We start from the raw sequence: 24,383 nt of genomic DNA on the forward strand, positions 1-24,383 counted from the left end.
TTGAGTAACGCCTGTATAAATATGGCCGGCAGGAGAAATAACCAGCGTCGACGGTTACGAATTTTTCGCGAAAAGCTTAATTATATAATACATTGCCTGAAAGTGCAATCAAAGATAAGTACTGTCTTTCGCGGCAACAGATTATGGACTTATATGGTTTAACAGAGAAGGATATTAAACCAAAGACGATGCGGAGACATCCGATTTCTTCTCTCACAAATGTATTACTGCAGATCTATCACATTATATATTGTTAGTGTTATAATGTTCAGTATCGTTGCTGTAGTCTAAAGCCGGCCGACGTGTCTAAAGCCTGATTTAGTTGTGACTGTGTTATCTCCATTTCTTTATGACCTTCACTCTTTACACACGAGAACCAATATTTAATGTTTGAGATTTCGAGTTAGAATTAATAATGCATTGTGTACATGGGATACAACTACTGTTGTTTTAACAGTACTGTAAAAGACAGGGTATTATTTAATTCTAGACTTATTATTTATTCTGGACTTCAAGTAACCTGTTTTTTAACAGGCTATACATAGTATTTATTATATACTTCGACTGCTGAATGGGGATCAATTGTCACTCTTGAAATCAGTAGACGTTGACTACGGTTACTGGTTGAAACCTCTGTCAAAGTGTTTGATGTTTCAAAAGAGCAATCAAAATGCAAGGAACTACCTTGTCTTTGTAGTTCATTTTCATGTTTTTTTTATTTATCTAAGGGAATATGAAGTCATTGTATACATACCATTCTTATCGCTTGTTAAGGTAGATAACTCTGTAGGTCTTAAGCACTGAAGCGTGTATCCACAACAGCAAACCCTCAGTGGATACTTGATAGACGTTCTGGAATGATTAATTTATATGTTCTGGCACCAAAAATCTGTCATTAGGTACAGCACTAAGGTAGAAGTGCCCTAACCGTAAAGCCATCATTTCATCTTAGACGTTCTGGAATGTCTCAGTTAGACGTTCTGGAACCACTCACCAGCCTGTAATTGGTATACATTCTGGAACGGCTAAGTAGTCAACAAGACACTAATTATGTGACGTTCTAGATTCTGAAATTAAGTTATAGCGTTTATTAAATTTTATATATATCGCAGTAGTAATTTCTTGTATTGTTGTTATTTTCATTACCCCTTGAAGAACCCCAAGAATTTGTTCGAGTGCCAACGAACAAAGCTAATCCACCCAAGAAATTAGTGCATGTGGATTCTCAGTGTATGTCACACTTTTTTTAAATATATTTGCCAGGAAAATTACTGCAAGTTAAGTGTGTTTAATTTCTGAACGAGACTGATTGTTTTTGGAGTTATTCCCTATTCCTGGAAAAAGAAATCCGTTCGCCACCAAAGAAAAAAAAAACGGCTAATTATAATATCTGGTTCCCTGCCACATTGATTCTGTAAGCATACTTGCGAGCACCATTTGTCCTAGATATTACATTCAAATATTTAAAGCGTAGTGCAAAGTGGTGGAACGATATGTGCAAATGTTGAGAAAATCTGAGTACATCCAGCTGTTAGGGAATTCGTCGTTTACCTAGGTAGCTGTGGTCAGTAATTCATGTACTTAGGAATTAATGTACAGTCATAAATGTAAGTTTTTTTGTTTGTTTTGTAATTCATTATTTTCCCTGAGAATGTGAAGTAATGGTCGATAGGGATCTCACGTAGGTGGTCTAACATTACATCAGTGTTTATTTTCTGAATTGGGACAGCGAATTGCGTGTTGTATTTCAGGTCTAAGACCTTCCCTGGATTCGATATAAATACACTGTCACCTTATTGCTTTCCTGCCTTTCATCCAAATGCTTGCAAGTATGTTCCGCAAACCCTGAATTTTTAGTACCGGAACTAAACATTCTAAATCGAAAGTAGAAGAAAAATAATTTGTTTGCCTTGAATATGAATAACCCGAATGTAAGAAATTTATTTATTGTATTAATTTATGGAAATCATTCTGACCACTGGCAAGATGAGATAAGATAAGGTAAGATGAGATGATATTTATTTTGAGTCGTAACGAAGACAACATATAAACATAAGCTCATGGAGCTTTTACCTGTTTACAACCAGCTATGAATAACAAAGGTAAACATGATTAACATAAAATGAAGAAAGAGATGATAAGTATAGCATTCTGACACGAACCGAATCATTTTCCTATTAAACAAAGAAGGCTTGAAACAGTGAATTATTGAACAACAATTCACTGTTCTGATGTCACAATTATTACATCATAGAGTGAAACGGCGTAGCGGCGCGCTGGAAAAGAAACCGGTTGAAAATGGCCAAATATTTAATGAATGCCAACAAGGATTTACTTCAAAGTCCTTGGTAACGTGTTAGAATCGAAATAATATATCTCATTTAGTGATTTGCTCTTGAATAAATCATTGTTTGTCGTTTAGATGCGTAGTATTATATCACTCGGGCTGCGCCCCGTGATATAATTTCTTCGCATCTGAACTCCAGTGTTTTATTCAGCGACAAATTACCGATGAGATATATTCTTTCTTAAATAACCACAGTAAAGGTAACTCTTGCAAAGCCTTGTTTCAGGATTTCCAATAAATGTGTCTACCAAAAAATTGAAATACTCTTGTTCACTTTTCAAACCTATATTATCATCTTACATAGAGGGTATTTAAAATACTTTATCACATGTTTGACGTCGCGGGAGTGTAATGAAGCCATTAAATAAAAATGATAATACACTAGTGTAATAAAGCTTTGACGTCGACGTCATTTATAGTATAGTAGACGTTGGTCAAATTGACTTGTTTGTATAGAAAAAGAATGTAGAAATTTTAATGTTCGACAGGAAAGGCTAACATGTGATAAAAAGAATATTACATTTGTGACTTTCCACATTGAATTTATTAAACTCGTTGTATAAAATTCATAAAATGCTCGGCAGAGCCTCGTATTTTATTATTTCATTCAACTCGTTTAATAAATTCAATATTGAAAGACACTCATGTAATATCCTCTATGTATGATTTTCAAGAGTTAAAAATGTGCAGATTAGAAATTATACACGGTTTTCCAAACTGAAGGTTCCGTGTATTTGAATGAGGCTAAATTTCCAGTCATATTTTTTTTTTATTGAATTGCTTCGTAATCTCTTTCAAGAAACTATGTAAATGTTTCTTTATAGTGGATGAAAAAGTCATATCAAAATAGATGAAATACCAAAAAAATGCAATTAACTGCGGACACTTTTGCACAAAAAACCTGAAAAAGTTGTTACATGTCAAAATCTAGGACTTGACTTTAACACCACATAAAACTTTATCAGTTATGTTCAGAAACACAAATGATCTGTAATTCATACACATATTAGAGTCTGAAGACATAGTTTTATTCCTATAAATCAAAACTTACAAAATGTGGTGTTTGTTGCAAATAAATACATGAATTGTTAAGTAAAAACAATTTGCAATTTACATCATTTCTATTGCAGATGCACATCTCAATACAGGAGTAAGATATTAGAGGATTTTGTTTTTTTGAAGAAAAATAACAGGTATAGCACATACAGTAATTAACAGATCACAGGGCTCCAGATAAGATGCGTAATAGCGTAAATTACGCTTTGAAATAATGCATATACGCATGTCTGTTGATGTTTTAGCATATAAAAACGTACATGAAATTACAGAAATGCATGCAATGACTTCTTACCAGTGTAAACAAAATCTGAATCGTCTGGATGCTTTACATAACAGAGCACGATCGGCATTCCTTCTGCCACATTGAATGTACACAGGCATTGAATGGTACTCTATAAATTTAGGTTAAACTATAATTATACACTAAATGCGTTCGTAAATCAAATTGTTGGGAATTAATAATGATGGTAAGGTAGTGTATTTTAAAGCAGTGTCGATTTAAAATATCAAATTCCGGTATGGAGTAAAGAACAACATGTCTCTTTCTAAGAATGTATGTAGTGAAAAAATGTGCTACCCATTATTTTAACCAGCAAAATATGATTCCCAAAACATTGTTAAAGGTATATTGAAATTGAATAATCTATTTGATTTGGCAGTGAGTGTGAAGCCAAAGCAAGCCAATGGAGAAGAAGCAAAGACTTGAATACTGAATTGAAACTGAACTCCAAACAAAGTTGTTGGTGTTACACCCAATAAATAAGTTATAAAACTGATTTCTGTTTTTTTTTTCTCATTTACAAATTTTCAGGATTAAAATTACTCCTCGTCAGTTTCAGATTTTAATTTTTTAGTCATCTGCAAAAGTTATAATGATCAGTAAATAATCCTACGCCAACAAAATTTTCTGGAGCCCTGAGATCATATACAATTTACAATTACTGCCTTTTATTGATGTTGATATGTGGATTTATTGACCTGATAAAAGCGATATTGACTGCCCTTTTATCAGGTCGATAAATCAACATATCGACCGAACCTAAAAGTCAACAAATTCAATAGACATGATACATACTAAGTGAGCTTAAGAATAGCAGCTGGGAGTAATACATTTACCTTTCATTAATAAAAGTTTCATAAGAATAGCACATTGTCTTATCAGCCTCTGTTTCTATTTTGAGAATGACATGATACAAACCATGTTTCTGTTTAAAGGGTTCGGACAAACTCTGACAGAGATGTGTGTGTTATTTATTAAGGACTCATTGAATTGTGTGATGGTTGTATAATGTTACACACATTCTTTCTGTTAAAGAACCGAATGAAGATTGAATAACATGCAAACTTAAACAAAGCAATCAAACATGAAGCAGCAGTGATTGATAGTAAAAATATTCAATATCGCACGTACAGGAATAAGCAAAATCTGCGAGTTAGCACATATGAAGTTACATGTTTCAACTATAGTTCTTATTTGTCATAAAAGCACTTTTTACAAGTCGACAATACAACAGACAAATTTAGGGACGCAAATATGAACATGATAAACAGTGATTACGACACGCAATAAACTTGTACACCTTAAGATGAAGAAATGTTGTAACATTGAATAGAATGCAATGAATGTTAAACAAGTACTGTGAAGTGGCAAGGAAAATTAACCATAAAGGCAGCCATGCAAATGCAGAAAGGAAATGCCCTTGTACCTACCCCTAGGTATTATATTATAGCCATGGTCATGAATGTGAAAGTGACTTGCCCATTTCAATTGTACATTTCTCACCTGAAACGAGCAGTTTTATGATGGGAACCAGTCATAGTGAACAAGGTGTAATTGATCTTACATCATGCACATGTGACTTTTTATCAATATTTCATATTGCATAGACACTCCACTTATTTTATGCTTTCATACCTGTTATGGAAGAAACTGGAGACCGTGTGAACTTCCCTAATGAACATCCGGTCTTGGGGTCACACTGCAGGGCACACATGGTAGGCGAAATGTAAACAAGCAGAAACATAATGCAGTAAGTCAAAATGATGAATGATATTCATCTGATATATGATCTGAAATGAAGTCTTATTTTGTAAATTGTGTACATCTGTAGTGTTTTCTTAAATCATATTGCACATTTATGCTGCATATACACATACTAGCATACGCGTGTATTTAAACAACGACTGACATAAATTTTCACATCAGCCAATCTTGTAATTTGGCATGTAACATCACTAGGGAAGTGTCTTTTTTAAACATTGAAAAAGTATAACCTTTGTGTAGTTTCTCTAACAGCGCGTTTTAGATATGAAATGCGCAATTGAAATGGGTAGGTATATTTTCCCAGTCATGATCTTGGTTCTGATAGAATACTTAGGGACAGGGCATAACATCTACAGAGGAATTCATTGTCTGCCTGTTGCGGTGCCAGTGATTCTGACCATCATCATGTTAATAAAAGGGATTTTGTTATATTTGAAATTGGATCTTTTATAGGATGTGTATGTTCTAACTTCTATTATTACAGTTAACTATTAAGGCATCTTCACATTGTCGGCCATTTTACTCAAAAGTTTTAAAAGCAGGTTAAAATCAAATTTTCATAAAAATGAAAGATGAATAAATGGTAATAATAAAGTCAATAATTTTGTCATATATAATTTTTAAAAAACTATACACATATATTTTAACATATGCACTTATAAGGATTTGCTGTATTATGTCACTTGTCAAATTAACATAATTTTGCAATTCCACATGTAGTCAAACTTAATATATTTTCAATCATGTAAGAATATTATTTAAGCCAAATTGTGAGGTAGACGGTGAAGAACCCATTATTAAGGCAGACTTCCGGAAAGTCGTCGGTCAGAAGGACATGACCGGAAAATTTTGATCTTGACTAATACAATTAAGTTTAAACATCTATAACAACGCTGGGGTTTGGTTGTTCTGGGAACTTATTATTTCTTAAGTAATACATTGAAGTACAGTTCTGAATTCAATTTTACATATATTCTTCATTGTCTGTCTTCATTTTTTTTACTAGTCACTTCATCGTTTTTGTCCCTTTTCTTTTTATCATATTCATACTTTCGCCGACAACCTCTTTTCCGTCTATTTTTATGGTGGAAATTTCGATGTTTGTATTGTCCTCTACATTTTCGCTGTTTCTGACTTTTTCCAGGAAGTCCAGAATACACCTTGGTATTCTGGACTTGGTCACTTCAGTGTCTGAAATAAGATTATTATTTATGTTATGGTAACTGATGAAATGTTTCATCAGTGAGATATAATCTACATTGTATATCACTCACTTCATGGCACTCACTGTAAATGCCGATCTACTTACACATTGTGTACGAATTTTATATTGTTTATTTAAAATAGGAAGAAAATTGTAGTCGTACGCACGAAATAGTATATTTCTCAGGGGTCAAATTTAGAAACATTTCCTACTAGCTAAAATGTAAAGATACTAGCTAATGTTAAACAATAATATTTAATTACTTTATTAACATTTTACTGGCCAAAACCTACTGATTAATCTCTGTATGTAGCCAGTCGCACAGAAAAATTCTATTAGCTTAAAATAGGTAGTGCCATTTTTAACCACCTACAAGCTGAAGTCAAAGACTTCCATGTTAACTTAATGCCAGCTGCAATCATGCATTATATCAAAGTTTTGTTGAACAATGAAATATCATTTATAAACATAAATGATAAAATTCCTTTCATGCAGAAAAATGTATACCTGCAGAACAAACTTTATTAAACTTTAAAGCTTTGAAGACATTTGCTTGGTATATTATTGACTAGCTGAAATTAGCTAGTACATTCCAAGCCCACTGGCTATTCTAAATTTGAACCTTGATTTCTTGATACTAATTATTTTACTTGTTCCGAATTTCATAACTTTATGCAGCTAAAATTAAATTGAAACGAACTTTATCTTGTGTGCATCTCGCTTACGTCACACCATGTCTGACATCATTTTTGTTTATACTCATCTGTTTCCACGCGCCTAGTTTAAAATTTGTTGGGAAATGCACATCGCAACATAATTGAGCATAAGAAATTTTGCCTATTTTGAGTGAATTTGGAATATATTATGCACTCGTGAAAATATAGCAAACTTTCTCACTTCTCAGTAGATATATTCCATACACTCAAATGACTTTATTTACTTTAGGCCAAGACATGGAATGGGAATATGTTATTACAGTTCTCAGAGGAATCAAGGTTACCTGCAAATTGTTTAATTGCCTCCATCTCATCCGGGTGTGTTACCAAGGCCTCATCTACAGTCACTCCAAGAGTCTCAGCTAAAAGCTGTGGAAGCAGACGCTCCTTTTTGGCCTGTAGAACCAGTCTTGCCTTAAAGGAAAAATGTATATTTGCAACTTAGCTGGAGGTGATTGTTGAAGGTAAGGTTTTGATGTAGTTGTTAAGAATGAAACAGTGCACTGAGGGCTCAGATTGAAACTAGTCTGTTTGCCTTATTTTTTTTCAGAAATAAAATGATTCTTTTCGGTGTTCATGCAAAATGAACAACGGAAAAGCAACGGCAAATTCAGGAAATACTTTCATTTTTAGCTCCACTATTCGGAGAATAGGGGGGCTATACTACTCACGTCGGCGTCGACGTGACCCTTCTTGGTTAAAGTTTTTCGGCAACCTTTGTTTTTCTGTCATATCTTTGTTACATTTGCTTATATCTTGCTTTAACTTCACACATACATTGTCCAGTATACAAACAATGCATGTGTAGGGGCTGAGTCCATTATACCCAAGGTCAAGGTCACCAATGTCTTATACTTAGGTTATTTTTAAGGTAAAAGTTTTTCGGCAACCTTTGTTTTTCTGTCATAACTTTGTTACTTTTCCTTATAACTTACTGTAAGTTCTCATTGTCCAGCATACAAACATTGTATATGCATTGGCTGGGCCCATTATACCCAAGGTCAAAGTCACAAAGGAGTTATACTTAGAATTATTTTCATGTTAAATTTGTTCGAAACCTTTATTAATAGACATATCTTTGGTACTTTAAAAGATAATGACTTGAAATTAAAATGATTTGTTTATAATCATCATCTGCATGTGTGGTTACATACCCTATACCTCTAATTGTATTTTTGATAGAATTATGCCCCTTTTGTACTTAAACTTTGTTTTGCATACTTTGATTTCTGGATATAACTTTAAGTATTATGTTTAAGTCAGCTTTTCTCATAAACTATCAAAGCTATTGCTTTAAAACTTGCAAAAGTTTTTCACCATCATAAGCGGACGCTGTACATCAAGAAACATAACTCTATTCTGCTTTTTGCAAGAATGATGGCCCCTTTTAGACTTAGAAAATTATGGGTAGGACAATATTTCTATTATACAAAAAATCAGATGAGCGTCAGCACCCGCAATGCGGTGCTCTTATTTGTTTTTGATTCATAAACTTAATTTGTTTTTGGGTTTATTAAACTGATTGATAGCATCAAGTCCCATAACTCTGACCTACATTTTGGCCAAATTTAGCCCCCATTTTTGACCTGGAAAGTCTTGGTTAAAGTTTTGGGTGCAAGTACAGTCCCCTGTAACTTAAAGGCAAATAGATTTGAAACTGATTTTGTCTTTGTCTAGATCAATTATCAACCTTACTGGATTAAGTCCAATAACTCCGACATGGATTTTGGGCAATATATGCCAATTTTTGGAAATAGGAAATTCTGGTTAAAGTCTGTGTGGAACTTACTGTCTGCATGTATTGTTGTTATTATTATTATTGTTATTGAAACTAAGCCCAGTTTTCTGTGGTGGAACATGCATGTTACATCTAATTTTTAGGTGTATTTTGACCTATCATAATTTCTACCTGGGATTGGGTTTTAGATTTTTCAATAATCACTTAAAATATGCTATATGAAAACAATTAAAAGGTTTTATATTTTCAAATTTTAGTCTAAGTGTTATTTTATAACTTATTGTACATATAGTACAGTGTTTTGTTATACATTATTGACAGATATCAGTTCATTATGTTATACTTTAGTAGAGAAATTTAGGTGCTTCCAGTAGTGGACTTTGAATTGCATGGCAATACTTCATTCACTTGTTTTCACACAAGTGAGATATATACTGGTGTGATTACGGAATGTATGTTGTGAAAATGATGATGCAGCTGTCCAGAAGTTTGATTTCTCATTGAATCATGTTCTCATATTTTTGCTGTCTTATGTCTGAATAAATTGTAAATTGCAGGTACCTGCTTAACTCCATTTGTGCCTATTGCTGCTGCCAGAAAGGAGTTCTGTTCTCGTCCTTCACAGAAAGTAAGTTTTTGAATAACTGTAAAAATATGAAAAAAGTTGGTTTAATTCCTGTTACTGCTTATAAATATGCATTATGTATGACATCTATAAAGGCTCAATTGTGGGTGCAAATGTCTCTGTGATCTCTTGTTATTTTCATGGTGTTAAATTTTATTGACTAATCTGTTCCTAAGAAATGTTTACCAATGATTAGAAATTGACTTATATGAGTTACAAGTTGTTTTTATAGTGATTTTGTACATTTGTAATGGCTGGGGGTTATAAACGAAGTTCACATGAAATACTTAAATATGCTTTTATGAGTATGTTTGTTTAAAGTTAATAATCCTTGTAACTGTATTCATGTAAAAAAAAAAACATTACTTTTTAAAGTGGACTACATACTACTTGTGGAATGCTCGTCCCCATTGGACTGTTTCTGGTGAATTGAGAAAATATTTCCACGACGTGACTGTAGTTAATTGAACTATAACTTGCCACGGACAGAATGACTGGTATGCCGTCTTTGTTGATTTCCTGTAAATAAACTAGATTTATAAATATTAAATATTGTAGCTACAGGGGGTTGTCATGTTTCTGTATATACATGTCTAGCGGATATTACAATGATTTTCTTGTCCGAAAATGTTGGCGTGATTTTAAAATAATTTATAGAATGTGTGTGTCGGCTAACATTTTTAGCTCATCTGTTGTTTTTTTTAAAAATGATGAGTTATTGTCATCACTTGATCAGCGTCTGCGTTGCCTGGTAAAGTTTTATATTTATGTCAGCTTTTCTCCTAAACTATGAAAGGTATTGCTTTGAAACTTGCAACACTTGTACACCATAAATAGCTGACTATGTACAGCAAGAAACATAACTCTAGCCTGCTTCTTGTAAGAATTATGGGCCTTATGGCCCCTTTTGGACTTAAAAATAGAAGATTTATTGGTTAAGTTTTATGTTTAGGTCAACTTTTCTCCTGAACTATCAAAAGCTATTGCTTTGAAACTTGCAACAGTTGTTCACCATCATAAGCTGACCCTATACATTAAATAACATAACTCTGGCCTGCCTTTTGCAAGAATTATTTCCCCATTTTGGACTTTGAAAATCAGATTTCTTGGATTAGTTTTATGTGTACGTCAGCTTTTCTCATAAACTATCAAAGCTATTGCTTTAAAACTTGCAATTCTTGTTCACCGTCATAAGCTGACCCTGAACAGGAATAAACATAAGTATGTCTTGATTGTTGCAAGAATTATGGCCCCTTTTTCGGACTTAGAAAATATCAGATTTATTGGTTATGTTTTATGTTTATGTAAACTTTTCTCCTAAACTGTCAAAGCTATTGCCTTGAAACTTGCAACTGTTGTTCATCATCTTAAGCTGACTCAGTACATCAAGAAACAACTCCATCCTGCTTTTTGAAAGAATTATGGCCCTTTCTGGAAAATCATGTTTGAGGCAATTTTTCTATTATACCAATAAATCAGATCAGCGCCAGCAACCGAAAGGCGGTGCTCTTGTTTCTAGGGTGCCTCAAGTAAATGGAGTTAATGAGGCAGAATTCTAACTCAAACACTTCATTCGAAAATAACCTTGGGGTAAAACCTACCTACATTTCTTCCACAATATGTAATGTAAAGAATGAATGCAAAATAGAGAACTTTTACCACATGTAAGGCCACATTAAAAAAATTCTTTGCTTGCTGTCTCCCGACCATACTCTTTCATTTTTTTTCTTATTTTTTTTGGTGGGGGAAATATACTTTTACCAGTAGAATATATGATTGTTTCTTTACAGAATATTTCTTCTGTAAAAATAAGACAAATCTGTATGTTGTATAAAAGAATGAAACTTTAACTTTCTTACTTTTTATTTTGCTTACGTGAAATATATGCGGCACGTGTCATACCGCCAAATTAAAAAAAAAATACCAGCATTGTTCGATAAAAACTTTTGGGGTGCAGCATTTTAGGTGGGTAGGTAGGGAGACAGCAAACAAACATGTTTTTAATTTTGGCCTGACTCGGTAATTTTAAAGATGTCTAACTCTCCCCATTCTGTTTTTGAGGTAACTTCACACATATTGGAAGATAAAAATTGAAAGCTTATTTCTAAATCTATTTATGGTGCTAAATTTCACATTAACTGTAGAAAGAAACCTAATTTTATGATGTGGAATTAGGCCCATTTCCGCTCCCAAAACGGCCAAACAAGTGCCCTGATTTTGGGTCAATGACCTTTTTGTTTCATTTTTTCAGATAATTCATACCTTTCCATCAAGCAGTCCTAAGGAACGGGCACATGCTTCTTTCCACGAGACATCAGATGAATTTACATAGCCTTCATATATTCCTCGACAGTTCTTCACTTTATCCTGTAGGTTTCGAAGTGATTTGGTTGAATATTGCCTATATGCTCAAAACAGAGGACATCAGCTAGTGAATGATTTCTCAAGGTAAATATTACTGGGACATTTGCGAAATCTTATACACTTTACCTTATATTGCCAGCTTTAAAAGTGGCATTTCAGGCTTCCCAACTTTAAAGTTATTGCCTTTCTTGCATAAATTTGATATTAGAATACACGTAAAAGATACTTAAATTTTATTCTAACCTGACTCAGTTTGATTTCCAGTTGAAGCAATGATTTTTTAAATTTTTTTTTGAAAAATAATAATGGTGCCTATGCCCGCTGAATTTGGAGAATGAGCGCAATGAAATCGGGAAAAACAGAGATATGTTTAATTATTATAATAAGTGTTATAAATCTCTACATTTTGTAACTGAAAGTTGTTTCAAGAGGTTACAATTTTCGGCAGTAAAAATAGGCAAAAGAGTCACTGTACTGTAAACAAAGGAGGAAATCAAGCTTTGTATATTCTGCAATAAGCAACGGCTGAGGCACGGACCAGTATGAGAGCATTATGACGTCCGTTATGGCAAAGCAAATGCCGCATGACGTCCGATACATTACTCCTTGGGTAAAAGAAATTCAGCATAGTATTTATTAGAGTATGTCTATTAGCATGTCAGAATGAAAACAATCAAGGCCTTCTTGTGATTTATTTCTAATTTACCATGGTTCATCAATCAGATGCTTCAGTATTTAACCAATCGGGCTAACGCACTCGTGGTTCAATTTCTACGCGTCTGAACTCCGATCCCTGGTATATCAGGCGATAAACTACACGAAGACCTTGATTATTTGTTAAATAAACAGTTATGAATAGCAGTTACAATCAATTTATTTTTTTAAGGTAAAATGCAACTTCCATTTTTAGCTTGACTGTTCAAAGAATAGTAGTTATTGCACTCGCCCTTGCGTCTGCGTGTGCATCGGCGTCGACATCCCGATTTGGTTAAGTTTTAGATGTAAGTTGGTATCTCAGTAACCACTTATTCACTGTGATAAACTGACTTACATTGCACAGGTTCCAGATTTCTTTTTTTTGCTTTTTTACAAAATTATTATGCCCCATTTTTGACTTCTAAATTGTTGGTCAAGGTTTTGTATGTAAGCTGGTGTCTCAGTACCCACTAATGGGAAAGGATTGTAACTGTAGACACTTGTTCACTGTCATCATTTGACATGCATTAAGTAATACTTGAAAAGTTGGTTTTAAGGTGTTGCACTTTTTGTTATGCGCACTTCCCACAAATCTTGCTTCCAGATTTGTTAATCCGCAGAAGACTTCAACTTCTATGGCCTTGTAAATTTGTAGTAAAAAGTGTATATGAGATAATGTAATATATTAGAGTGGATATTCAACATTGAGAAGCACCTGAATCAAGATATAAATTTATTGGTATTCGAAGAGAGTGTTCATTTTCAAGTATTTGCCTACACTTGTATATAGTGGAAAAAAGTAAATATCTTCTTGTATAAACCAACAAGCCTTTCATATTTTGTATGTTACATTGGTTTGTTGGCGTTTACCAAAGCTGTTTAAGTTATACCCAATGGGTGTATAGGCCGTGCCCCATAGAAGCTCATGTTATAAGTACACATAAAGGAGAGAAATTGTAAATTGTTTTTGTCCTGAAGGTGCAAGGCCTATGCATTGGATTTTTAGCTCACATGAAAACGTTCTATAGTGTATATTGCATTTTACATGCTGGAATGCAATGTTTTTATGAAAGAAGCAAGACACTGATACCAGTTGTTTGTTTGTGCAGAAACACATATACATGTACGCCCCTTGGAAATACAGTTCATAGTAAAAAAATCTAGTATTAACAGCAATTTATTTCTTTTTCTGATTGCACACACTTTCTTCACGTTATTGAATGGGTGTATACAGGGACAAAAGAATGCAATGATGTATAATTTATAATCCTTAAGTATTTTTATACATCTACATCTTTACCAAGTATATCTGGCAATGAATTCTCTATTTTTTGTTGTACATGTTTTTCATAGCAGTGCTGTTTCATAAGAGTGAATAATGAAATTGATACTTTAACTGTTTGAAAAAAGGATAATATCAATTTTATTCCACTGAAAATGTGTAGTGTTCCATCGAAGAGCTTAAACTGAGAGTAAGAATTGGATACATTACCTTAAACAGCTGTAATTATCATTTCCAGGATTTTGATCCAGTACCATCTTCATTGCTTGAACCAGGTGATTTCCTCCCAAGGCATATAAGTTGACAGTAGCCAGCATCTCTTCCTTGAAAGAGTCTTTGGATTCCACCTTTTAACGTATACATGCAAATTCATATTGGCAGGTACAGAAAAAGGTATTGATTTCATTTATATTATTTGCTCAATTTTGCATTCACATGTATTTAGTGAAATATGGAACTTTTTTTCGAAGCTGTGCTGACCATGGCATTATTTTGTGCCAGGTTTTAGCTCGATTTTTCGAAGAAAAAGAAAAGCTATTGCACTCACCCCGAATAAAGTCCAATATCTCTGTTACTATCAAAGCTATTGACTTGAAACTTACAATACTGATTTCAGACTCTGCGCTCTGTTGTTCGAAACTTTAACAGGGGATTAAGCTAACAGTTGATTAACTTTTAAGGTTAGTTTTCGACATGTTAGAAGACTAAGAAAAACAAATATATGAGTTATGAATTATGAAATTTGAAAATTCTTTACAATAAAATCAAAACATTATACTAGTGTTTCCCACCAAGACTAGTGTTTTGAATCAAAATTTAACCAGCGGTTAGTTTAACAACCGGTTAAAGTTTCGAACATCTGACCCCTGGTTGCCAGAATTTCCCTATATAACTCTATTGAAAATGGGGATTTCAGACTTTTGATTTCTGACTAAATCCCAGGCCTGTTATTTACTATCAAAGTCTACATCTGGAGACAAAATTCCCATAACTCTGATTTGAATTTTGACAGTTATGTCCCTTTTTAACTTTTTTTTATGCCCCTAGCATCTACTGATGCGGGAGGCATATAGTGATTGTCCTGTCCGTCCGTCTGTTCGTTCGTTCGTCCGTCCGTCCGAGGTTAACCAAATGGGACCGTTTTGTCTAGCATCATTACCCCTTACTAGAATGAATTGATATTAATGCAGATGTAACCTGCGACCATTCCTCATCTTCAGACATCACCTGACCGCAGTTTGACGTTGACCTCATTTTGGACTAAGGTTATTTTATATGGGCCATCTCTTGGTTAACCAAATAGGACCGTTTCGTCTAGCATCAATACCCCTTACAATAATGAATTGATACTAGTACAGATGTTAACCGTGACAATTCCCCATCATCAAACATCACCTGACCTCAGTTTGGCCTTGACCTTGACCTCGTTTTGGACTTAGGTGCAAAGTCTATAGACAAGGATGCAACTGGGGGCATCAAGCGTTTATTGAACGCAGCTACTTGTTGTTCTTTTTTTACTGGCAAAGCTCTAATTCAGAGTCAAGCACTGAGAGAAGTCGACCGCGCAGTCTTACAGACAGCTCTTGTTAGGTCACTAATTCCTAAAATGACTTTATAATCTTTATAAAAAGCAGACAAATATTTATATAGATATGTTCCATTGGCTATGTAACACTTTCTAACCAAAGGTGGATAAATTGTAACATCATATGACCCGAATGAGGTATTACGTTGAAAATGTAGTATTGTAAAATGCGAATTGTTTGCATTGTTCGAATTGAAGTCATAAATATATTCCAATAATTTTCTCAATTAACAAAACATGAACTGTTATGATTTAATTATTACGCATCCAAACTCCTGTCCATATTTTAGCTCTTCTGAGGCAGAGCCAAAGGCACATGGTGAGCTTTTGTGACCGCTCGATGTCCGTCATGTGTCCGTCAACATTTTCTAAAAAATCTTATTCTTGAAAACCACTGGGCAGAGTTACAACAAACTTCACAGGAACGATCCTTGTGTGGCCCTCTTTCAAAATTGTTCAAAGAATTGAATTCCATGCGGAACTCTGGTTGCCATGGCAACCGAAAGGAAAATCTATAAAAAAAACATTTTGTCCAAAACCACAGGGCCGAGAGCTTTGATATCTGGTGTGTAACATTGCCTAGTGGTCCTCTACAAAGATTGTTCAAACTATCTCCCTAGGGTCACATATGAACCCGCCTCGGGGGTCACATGGTCTATATAAACTTACATAGAGCAAAGTTTGAAAATCTTCTTGTACAAAACCACAAGGCCTAGGGCTTTGATACTTGGTTTGTAGCATCATCTAGTAGTCCTCTACCAAGATTGTTCAAAGTATCCCCCTAGGGTCAAATATGGCCCCGGGGGTCCCAGGTTTACATATACTTTGAAAAAAAAAATGTTAAAAATGTTCTTGTCTGAAACCGCAGGACTTAAACCTTTGATATTTGGTTAAGCCGGTGCTAGGGGGCGTGGACAGTGTTGCATTTTCCATTACTGCTCATGAACAGACTCAATCAAACCGAGTCTGCAATTTTTACTGTTTGCCTTGTTCTCGGTGCTTCCGAGGGATCTACTTTCCAGATTTTATAGCATTGTCTTATGGTTCTCAACCAAAGTTGTTCAAAATGTACCCCTTGGTTGAAAAGAGGCCCTACCCTTGGGGTCCTAAGTATATAGACTTTTATATGGCTAAAACAAGATCAGATAGGGAAAGTAGAATGAGCTGATGTTATACACTAAACCTGAAGATATTGTCTGTAGTGCTTAAGTTAGTGTCTGAAGTGCTGGCTTAAAGCATATATGCAACTTTTTTTTTACTTTGTTCTCGTTTTCTATTAAAATTGATGTACATGTATTTCTTGTGACTTTGGGATTATATTTGAACTGGAATATTTGAATAGCACTTTTCTGGGTGCCAGTTCATTTATTCTGTTCTATACAGCTTGATGTTGTATGACTCATGAATACAGTGGCAAAAACACTTTTTATAAGGGCTGCCAACCTACATATACACACCATAACATATTTGATAGTGTCCGTAGATCTTTCGGACGGTTGTTTTAAAATTTATTAATAGTTATTTGACTATTTTATTGTTCAGATTTTGTTTCGAACATTACCTTTAGGTTCTAGAAAAGGCATTTACATGTCAATAAGTTGCAAGGTTAACCAAAAGAGTTCAGAGTCAAAAGAAATTGTCATAAGTAGTACCTAAAATTGTTTTTTTCTTCAATTTCAATGTTTAAACTTCAGAACATATCATATTTGTCATGAAAGGCATTATTAACAGAACTTTGTGCATTGTAGAATACAAAACAGTTAATAATTTTAGTTAACATATCATATGTAGTCAAAGTCATAGTTGGCGTATATATAACATATTTCGTAGTGTCCGTAGATAATTTGACACTTAAACAGAATTTATCACATTTCTAAAACTAACATATTGAGACAGCTTAAACAAGTTTTCTTTATTGATGTACTTTATTGGTTCTTCCCAGCTGAATTGCAAAAGCAATAAAATTTTAACCAATTAAGTAAATGTTAAGCTTTAAATATCCTTCTTCTTGTGTCATGGGATCAAATATTGCATTGGAACAGAACTGATACATATTACCAAATGTGTTCACAGATGTTTGTGTGTGCATTTGGGTAGAACAGTTTTTGCTATTGTGTTGTATTCATTGAAAATACAGCACCGATATGCTTTTAGTAGTAGTGTCCGTAGATCAACTACCTTCAGAGGATTGAACGGCTGCAGCTTGTTAAATGTTCAAACGCAAGCTAAAACCCTTTGGAATTTTATGTGTCACATATGACCCAATATAACAAACACCTTTTTAAAAGGATTCTTGACATTTCATTTTTGACCAAAAGTGAGACAAACTTTCCTTATCTGATCTTGTTTTAGCCGATAGGGAAAAATTAATTAGTCCTCTGCAAAAATTATTCAAATTATGCCCCTGGTGTTAAATGAGGTCCTGCCCCGGGGTCATTTAGTTCTATGATTTATATAGGAAAACATACTTATATGATTATCTGATCCTATTTCCAACACTGTTTAATTATAATTACCAGGTGATCCTAAGTAATATGATGTCACTTTACTGTGACCTTGACAAGCTGACCTACTTTCTTGTTTTTAGCTCACCTGAGCATGAAGTGCTCAAAGGTAAGCTTTAGTGATAGCCCTATGTCCGTCGTCCGTCGTAGTCCATCAGTCGTCCATCCGTCGTTGTCAACAATTTGACTGTTAACACTCTATAGGTCCTAATTTTGGTCAATCTTAATGAAAGTTGGTCAGAATATTACTCTCAATTAAACCTTGGGTCATCTGGGGTCAAAAACTAGGTCACCAGGTCAAATCAAAGGAAAAGCTTGTTAGCACTTTAGAGGTCACAATTTTGGACCGATCTTAATTAACCTTGGTCAGAATGTTACCCTCAATAAAATCTTGGAAAAGTTCAGTATTGGGTCATCAGGTGTCAAAAAGTAGGTCACCAGGTTAAATCAAAGGAAAAGCTAGTTAACACGGAAGAGGTCACATTTATGACTGTATCTTCATGAAACTTGGTCAGGATTTTAATCTTGATGATCTCAAGGTCCATTATGAATCCGAGTCATGTAGAATCAAAAACTAGGACGCCAGGTCAAATCAAAGGAAAAGCTAGTTAACACTGTAGAGGCCACATTTATGACCATATCTTAATGAAACTTGGTCAGAATGTTAATCTTGATGACGTATAGATCACGTTCAAATCTGAGTTATGTGGGTTCAAAAACTAGGTCACCAGGTCCAGTCAAAGAAAAAGCTTGTTAACACTCTAGAGGCCACATTTATAATTGTATTGTCATGAAACTTAGCCAGAATGTTAATCTTGATGATCTTTAGGTCAAGTTCGAATCTGTGTCATGTAGGGTTAGAAACTAGGTCACCGGGTAAAATCAAAGGAAAAGCTAGTTTACACTTTAGAGGCCACATTTATGACCATATCTTAAACGGAATTCCTATAGTTTTTTATGCGCATCTTTCTGTGCAGCCGACACGTTCTACGGAAAACTAAAGTTAAGTCAACATTTCTTGAAATATATGACAGACAATCTTAAGTATGATGAATATTGAATGAAATAACATTTTTGATAAGTTTTATCAGTAAAAAATGTTGATACTGGTTTACTTTGTATTGACAACTATCATGCCTGACAAGTATCTTGCCATTTTTGTGGTTATTTTTTTACATCGCATTTTAGTACAAAGACAGTATTGTTCATATAATGTAAGACAATTGACTTAGTACTGATAAGACGAAATCACCTTTCAGATTATTTAGTATTAAATTATAGAATAAATTAAGAATTTTTAAAACTTTTTTTTTAACTTCTAGCAGATATATATGTAATCAATTTGGTCAGGTTCGCACCATTTTTGTCCGAACAGGTGTTGTATTCAAGCGGTCTTAACATAAAATTTAGCCTGGTGACCTACACATTTTTAGCCATCCATTTTTATGCTCACAATACAATTATTTATACACGAGAAAAACAGGAAAAAAATCTATGAAACAGTTTGTTCAGAATCTAAAAACATTATTCTTCACTATGAGTATTTTTCATTGAAAAACGTTCACAAAGGCGAATATGAAACAAGAATTTTTTTTCCATTTGTACCCATTATTGTAAGAATCTAGTATTACAAATATGACTATGATGTCAAATAAGTATATAATAAAATCTGTAAAAAGAATAAACCCTATTGTGCTGTATGGATGTATATTTTGGTTGGTATTTATAAAAAAAGCAGAAAATTATGGAAATGTTAAAAAATCGCTGACAGTTTCAGCAACAGTGGGTGTGTTCAAAACAATCTTTCCCAAAAACAAGCCTGGTGAACTATTGTTTTTATTTGTTCATTGTTTTCAGCACAAATTTTTCTATCATATATGTAAATTTGAAAAAATTCTATGAAAGGAAAAAACTATAGGAATTCTCTTTAATGAAACTTGGTCAGAATGGTAATCTAGATGATCTTTAGGTCAATAGGTCAGGTGAGCGATACAGGGCCTTCCTGACCCTCTTGTTTATGATACAGTTTGTTTGTTTTGGGTTTAGCGCCATTTTTCAACAGTATTTCAGTCATGTAACGGCGGGCAGTTAACCTAACCAGTGTTCCTGGATTCTGTACCAGTACAAACCCGTTCTCCGCAAGTAACTGCCAACTTCCCCACATGAATCAGAGGTGGAGGACTAATGATTTTAGACATAATGTCGTTTATCAAATAGTCATGGAGAACATACCCCCCCCCCCCCCCCCCCCGAGGATCGAACTCACGACCCCGCGATCCGTAGTCCAACGCTCTTACCTACTGAGCTAAGCGGGCGGGCTTGTTTATGATACAGCCTCTAAATTTGGATGACATACACAGTGTTGCACACCGAATATAACTGAATTTCATTGACCATGAATGTGACCTACTGCCTTTCTTAATAGTTTAGCATCAGTTTGTAATTTGAAACATGTAGCTCGTATTACTCACGTGAGCGATCCAGGGTCATCTTGATCCTGTTGTATTTAAGAAATAATAACTTCCAAAGTGTGGTTTATTGTAGAATAACCCAGAGTTTTTAGTCCTTAAGCGTAGAAATAAATCACGAAGGCCGTAGGCCCAAGTGATATATTGTTTTGCACAAGAACGAAAACCTAGGGTTATTCTACGATAAATCACACCTGGGAACTTATTTCACTTCTAACTTGACAAACTAGTATCAACAGTGTTAGAGAAGTGGTAACTACTCTTTATGACTGTGCTACATACCTGGATTGAATGACATCATTGCACGCGAGTGGTTTATTGCAGAATAATCCGGAGATAGATTTTGCTCTACATGTATGTAGGTTATTCGCTGGTCGTGTTAGAATACATAATAATATATACGAACAGATTAATTTACTTTTTTTCAAATGAATTGATCATATCTGCAGTAAATCACTGTACCTCGTGTCTGTCAACAAGAACAGGAATTCTTGTTACCGGTGTTGTCGGTTGTATTACCAAACTTTCTTTTATTTCGTTAACCCATTCTGAATTAATGTCTCTCACTGAGAAGGCCGACAGTGCAGGCAATATCTTCCTAACAGGAACATTGAATGAACCTGAAATGTTAAATCTATTAATGTAATAATGTTTCAAAAACTAGGTCACAATGTCAGTAATTGGGAAAAGAAAACTCTGTCAAGGTAGCATTTTAATTTTTGTCCTTTCTGTAGCTTTGTCCATTGTTTCTTGTTGTAACACGGTTTGATTTATTTTCTTTTTAAAGAAAACAATGCTTAAAACAGGTAATTATTACACAACATTTTTCTGAATTCCCAAATATTACACTTGTGATTCTTCGTGAGAAACTTTTAGCTAATTAAAGAGTTACTCCCCTGTAAATAGTGTTGTCTTTTTTCCGGTTTTTTTATGCCCATAAAGTGCTTTTTTTTACCTGTTGAGGGGTTGTTTCACGATGGTCCACTACATTATTGCGCATGATATGTAGTACATGTAACCAATGTAGAGTTAAATTTTAATAGTTAGTAACTGCAGATTACGGAAGTAAACAGTTATATTGTTTAACCTATTTTGGTCTTTTTTTTAGATTACCATTATTTGCATAAGTAAGTGACTAACTCTGCCCTGTCAATTCAAATGAAACGGACTGCAGCTGAAAAAGGTATATGGCCTAGAATATTTAATCCTTGGCATAAAATGTTTGTTAAGACAATAAAACCCCATTAAGACTGCCAAAATTGGAATTATTGCACTTTATTTTTGACAAACAGTGGGGGCATACCCTGTGTTCTACAGAGACATTTTAGTTTATTTCTGTTTATTCTTTCAGGTACCTGCATCAAAGCCTATTGTTTTTGCTCTGGAAAGTGGAAGTATATAATATTTCTTCTGTCAGAACTAAGCATTGACTGAGTCTTTGGAGAGTATAAGATGGTAATTGAAATAAACTAAATGAAACAGCTTTCAAGTCTCAAAGTTTGATGTTAAAAGACTGTTGACTCTCGTCAACTGTGAAACCAGTTCCTACAACTGGCTACTTGAATGACCTGGAATCTCTTGTACATGTTTCAGAAACAGCATTACTTTGAGATAAGACTTGCTTAAACTTAATTACATGTCTCCCATATAAAAAAAAAACATCATATTTATGTGTACCATTGATTGTGATTTTTCTTAATTTAACCTGCCTTAAGATATACCCATAGTTCTACATTTTTTAAAGATGTTGAATGTAAAAAAAATAATTTTCATTTAAGTTACCTTGGTGAAACACCGCACCTCTTCTGTGGTACTGTAATGTAACTGGATTTTAAATTATGGGTTATTTGTGGGTTGTTGGGGCTTACAGTGTAGTTGTCCCCATTATTTTTTTTGGATATTATAACGGATGCATGAACATGGACAACCATTTTTAATCAAAGAATTGAGAAACACTTGACAACACATTTTGAAAATTCAAAGGATTTTTGTATTTATATGTTGATTAGATAACCTTTAATGCATGTATATCATCTTTCAGTGTTTATATTTGCAAACATGTTGCCTACCTGCACATTTTCCTTTCAGACTTTGCATTTCTGTGTCAACATGTGTATATTGTGGAAATATACATCCATCTCCCTCAGGCCATGTTATTTCTCAGATGTTAAAATTTTACAAATTGTTACATATTTTTTAGACCTTCATCAAAATTTTTTTAATTGAACAAAAGATAAAGCACTATTAAATATTTAAAATTTACTACACCTAATTACGATATTATATAACAATAAGCAATGTTCATAATAAGACAGTACTCGGCCGCTTAGCTCTATAGGTAGAGTCTCGGTGTACGGGTCGCTGAATCAAGAGTTCGATCCTCGTGCTGGCCATCTGTTCTCCATGACTATTTGAAAAACGACATTGTGTCTGAAATCATTAGTCCTCTGCCTCTGATACATGTGGGGAAGTTGGCAGTCACTTGTGGAGAACAGGTTTTTACTCATACAGAATCCAGGAAAACTGGTTAGGTTAACTGCCCGCCGTAAGTACTGTTGAAAAATACTGTTAAACCCAATACAAACAATCATATCATTATATGACAGCAGTGAACTACTCTTGACATAATGAAACACAAATGGTTATGGTCAATGTTTTTCTGATAATCATTGGCTTTAAAACTAATGCATATATTTATTTTACTAGTACTGCTGCCTTTTCCATTTTTTCCCAAGCCGTTATCAGTTAGGATACTTATGAAGTCCGCATTATTCATAGTGGAGTTGAGCTGAAATGAAAAATAAATGATTTTTTAAGTTTTTCTGTCTTTTCATAAGGGAAATGTTTTCAAAAGCATCTTCATTGCAAATGTTAAAGTGTAGGAGGAGTCTGAAATGCATTTTATACTTTTTGAAATTATCATAAATATGTTACCTTTTTTTCCTTTGCAACTCGTGAACTGGAAACAAACAAATTTTGTAGCATTCTCTTTCCTTTCTTGTCATTTTTGAATTTGAACTGAAATTGGGAGAATTGTTTTGGTTATTGTTTTACATTATCATGAATGTTATGTACATTTTTAGCCCACCATCATCAGATGGTGGGCTATTCATATCACTCTGCGTCCGTGGTCCGTCGTTCGTCCATCCTTCCACCGTCCGTTAACAATTTCTCGTTATCTCTTCTCCTCAGAAATTACTGGGGAGATTTTGACCAAACTTTGTCAGAATGATGCATTTGACCCTAGTTGTATTCCCCTAAAAATCAGACTTGTTCAACAATTTTTAGCTCACCTGAGCCAAAGGCTCAGGGTGAGCAATTGTGATCACTCACCGTCCGTCGTGACTCATCCGTCCGTAAACTTTAACTTTAAACGACATCTCCTCATAAAATAGAAAAAATGGAAACTCCACATGTCGCTCAACACAATAAAAACGAAAATGTTGCCACTAGGTCAATTCAGTGATCACTTTTGGCTGATGCATTTATGAGATAAAATCCCATTTGCCTTGAATGAAAATATTCCACTTTTGTACAATACATCCATAATTAGTCTTGAAAGAAGTAAATACTTACTGGAAAAAAAAGAAAATATGGAGAAAGATTTTTGGTCCCATTGGGGCTTGAACCTACCCCCCCTCCCCCCCACACACACACCCTTGAAAATTGCAGTCAACGTAGGTTTATGGTAGGAATTGAATAAACTTTTACGGGTCCAGTACCTTAAGACCAGTTCATGATTGTTATCTAC

The 24,383-nt window shown here is 34.2% G+C and overlaps 2 long non-coding RNA genes across 2 annotated transcripts; both read left to right on the forward strand.

Annotated features, from left to right (window-relative positions):
* Positions 1 to 1,471: 1,471 nt before the first annotated feature.
* Positions 1,472 to 10,252, forward strand: LOC123532057 (uncharacterized). The gene is made up of 4 exons (XR_006682568.2): positions 1,472 to 1,607; positions 7,600 to 7,834; positions 9,666 to 9,736; positions 10,109 to 10,252. It is a non-coding gene; the product is annotated as an uncharacterized LOC123532057 (long non-coding RNA).
* Positions 10,253 to 11,984: 1,732 nt separating this feature from the next.
* On the forward strand, positions 11,985 to 23,618 carry LOC128546966 (uncharacterized). Its single transcript, XR_008366224.1, has 3 exons — positions 11,985 to 12,181; positions 14,314 to 14,468; positions 21,984 to 23,618. It is a non-coding gene; the product is annotated as an uncharacterized LOC128546966 (long non-coding RNA).
* The last annotated feature ends 765 nt before the right edge of the window (positions 23,619 to 24,383 follow it).

This window comes from Mercenaria mercenaria, chromosome 11 (assembly GCF_021730395.1).
Source record: "Mercenaria mercenaria strain notata chromosome 11, MADL_Memer_1, whole genome shotgun sequence".
NCBI lineage: Eukaryota > Metazoa > Mollusca > Bivalvia > Venerida > Veneridae > Mercenaria > Mercenaria mercenaria.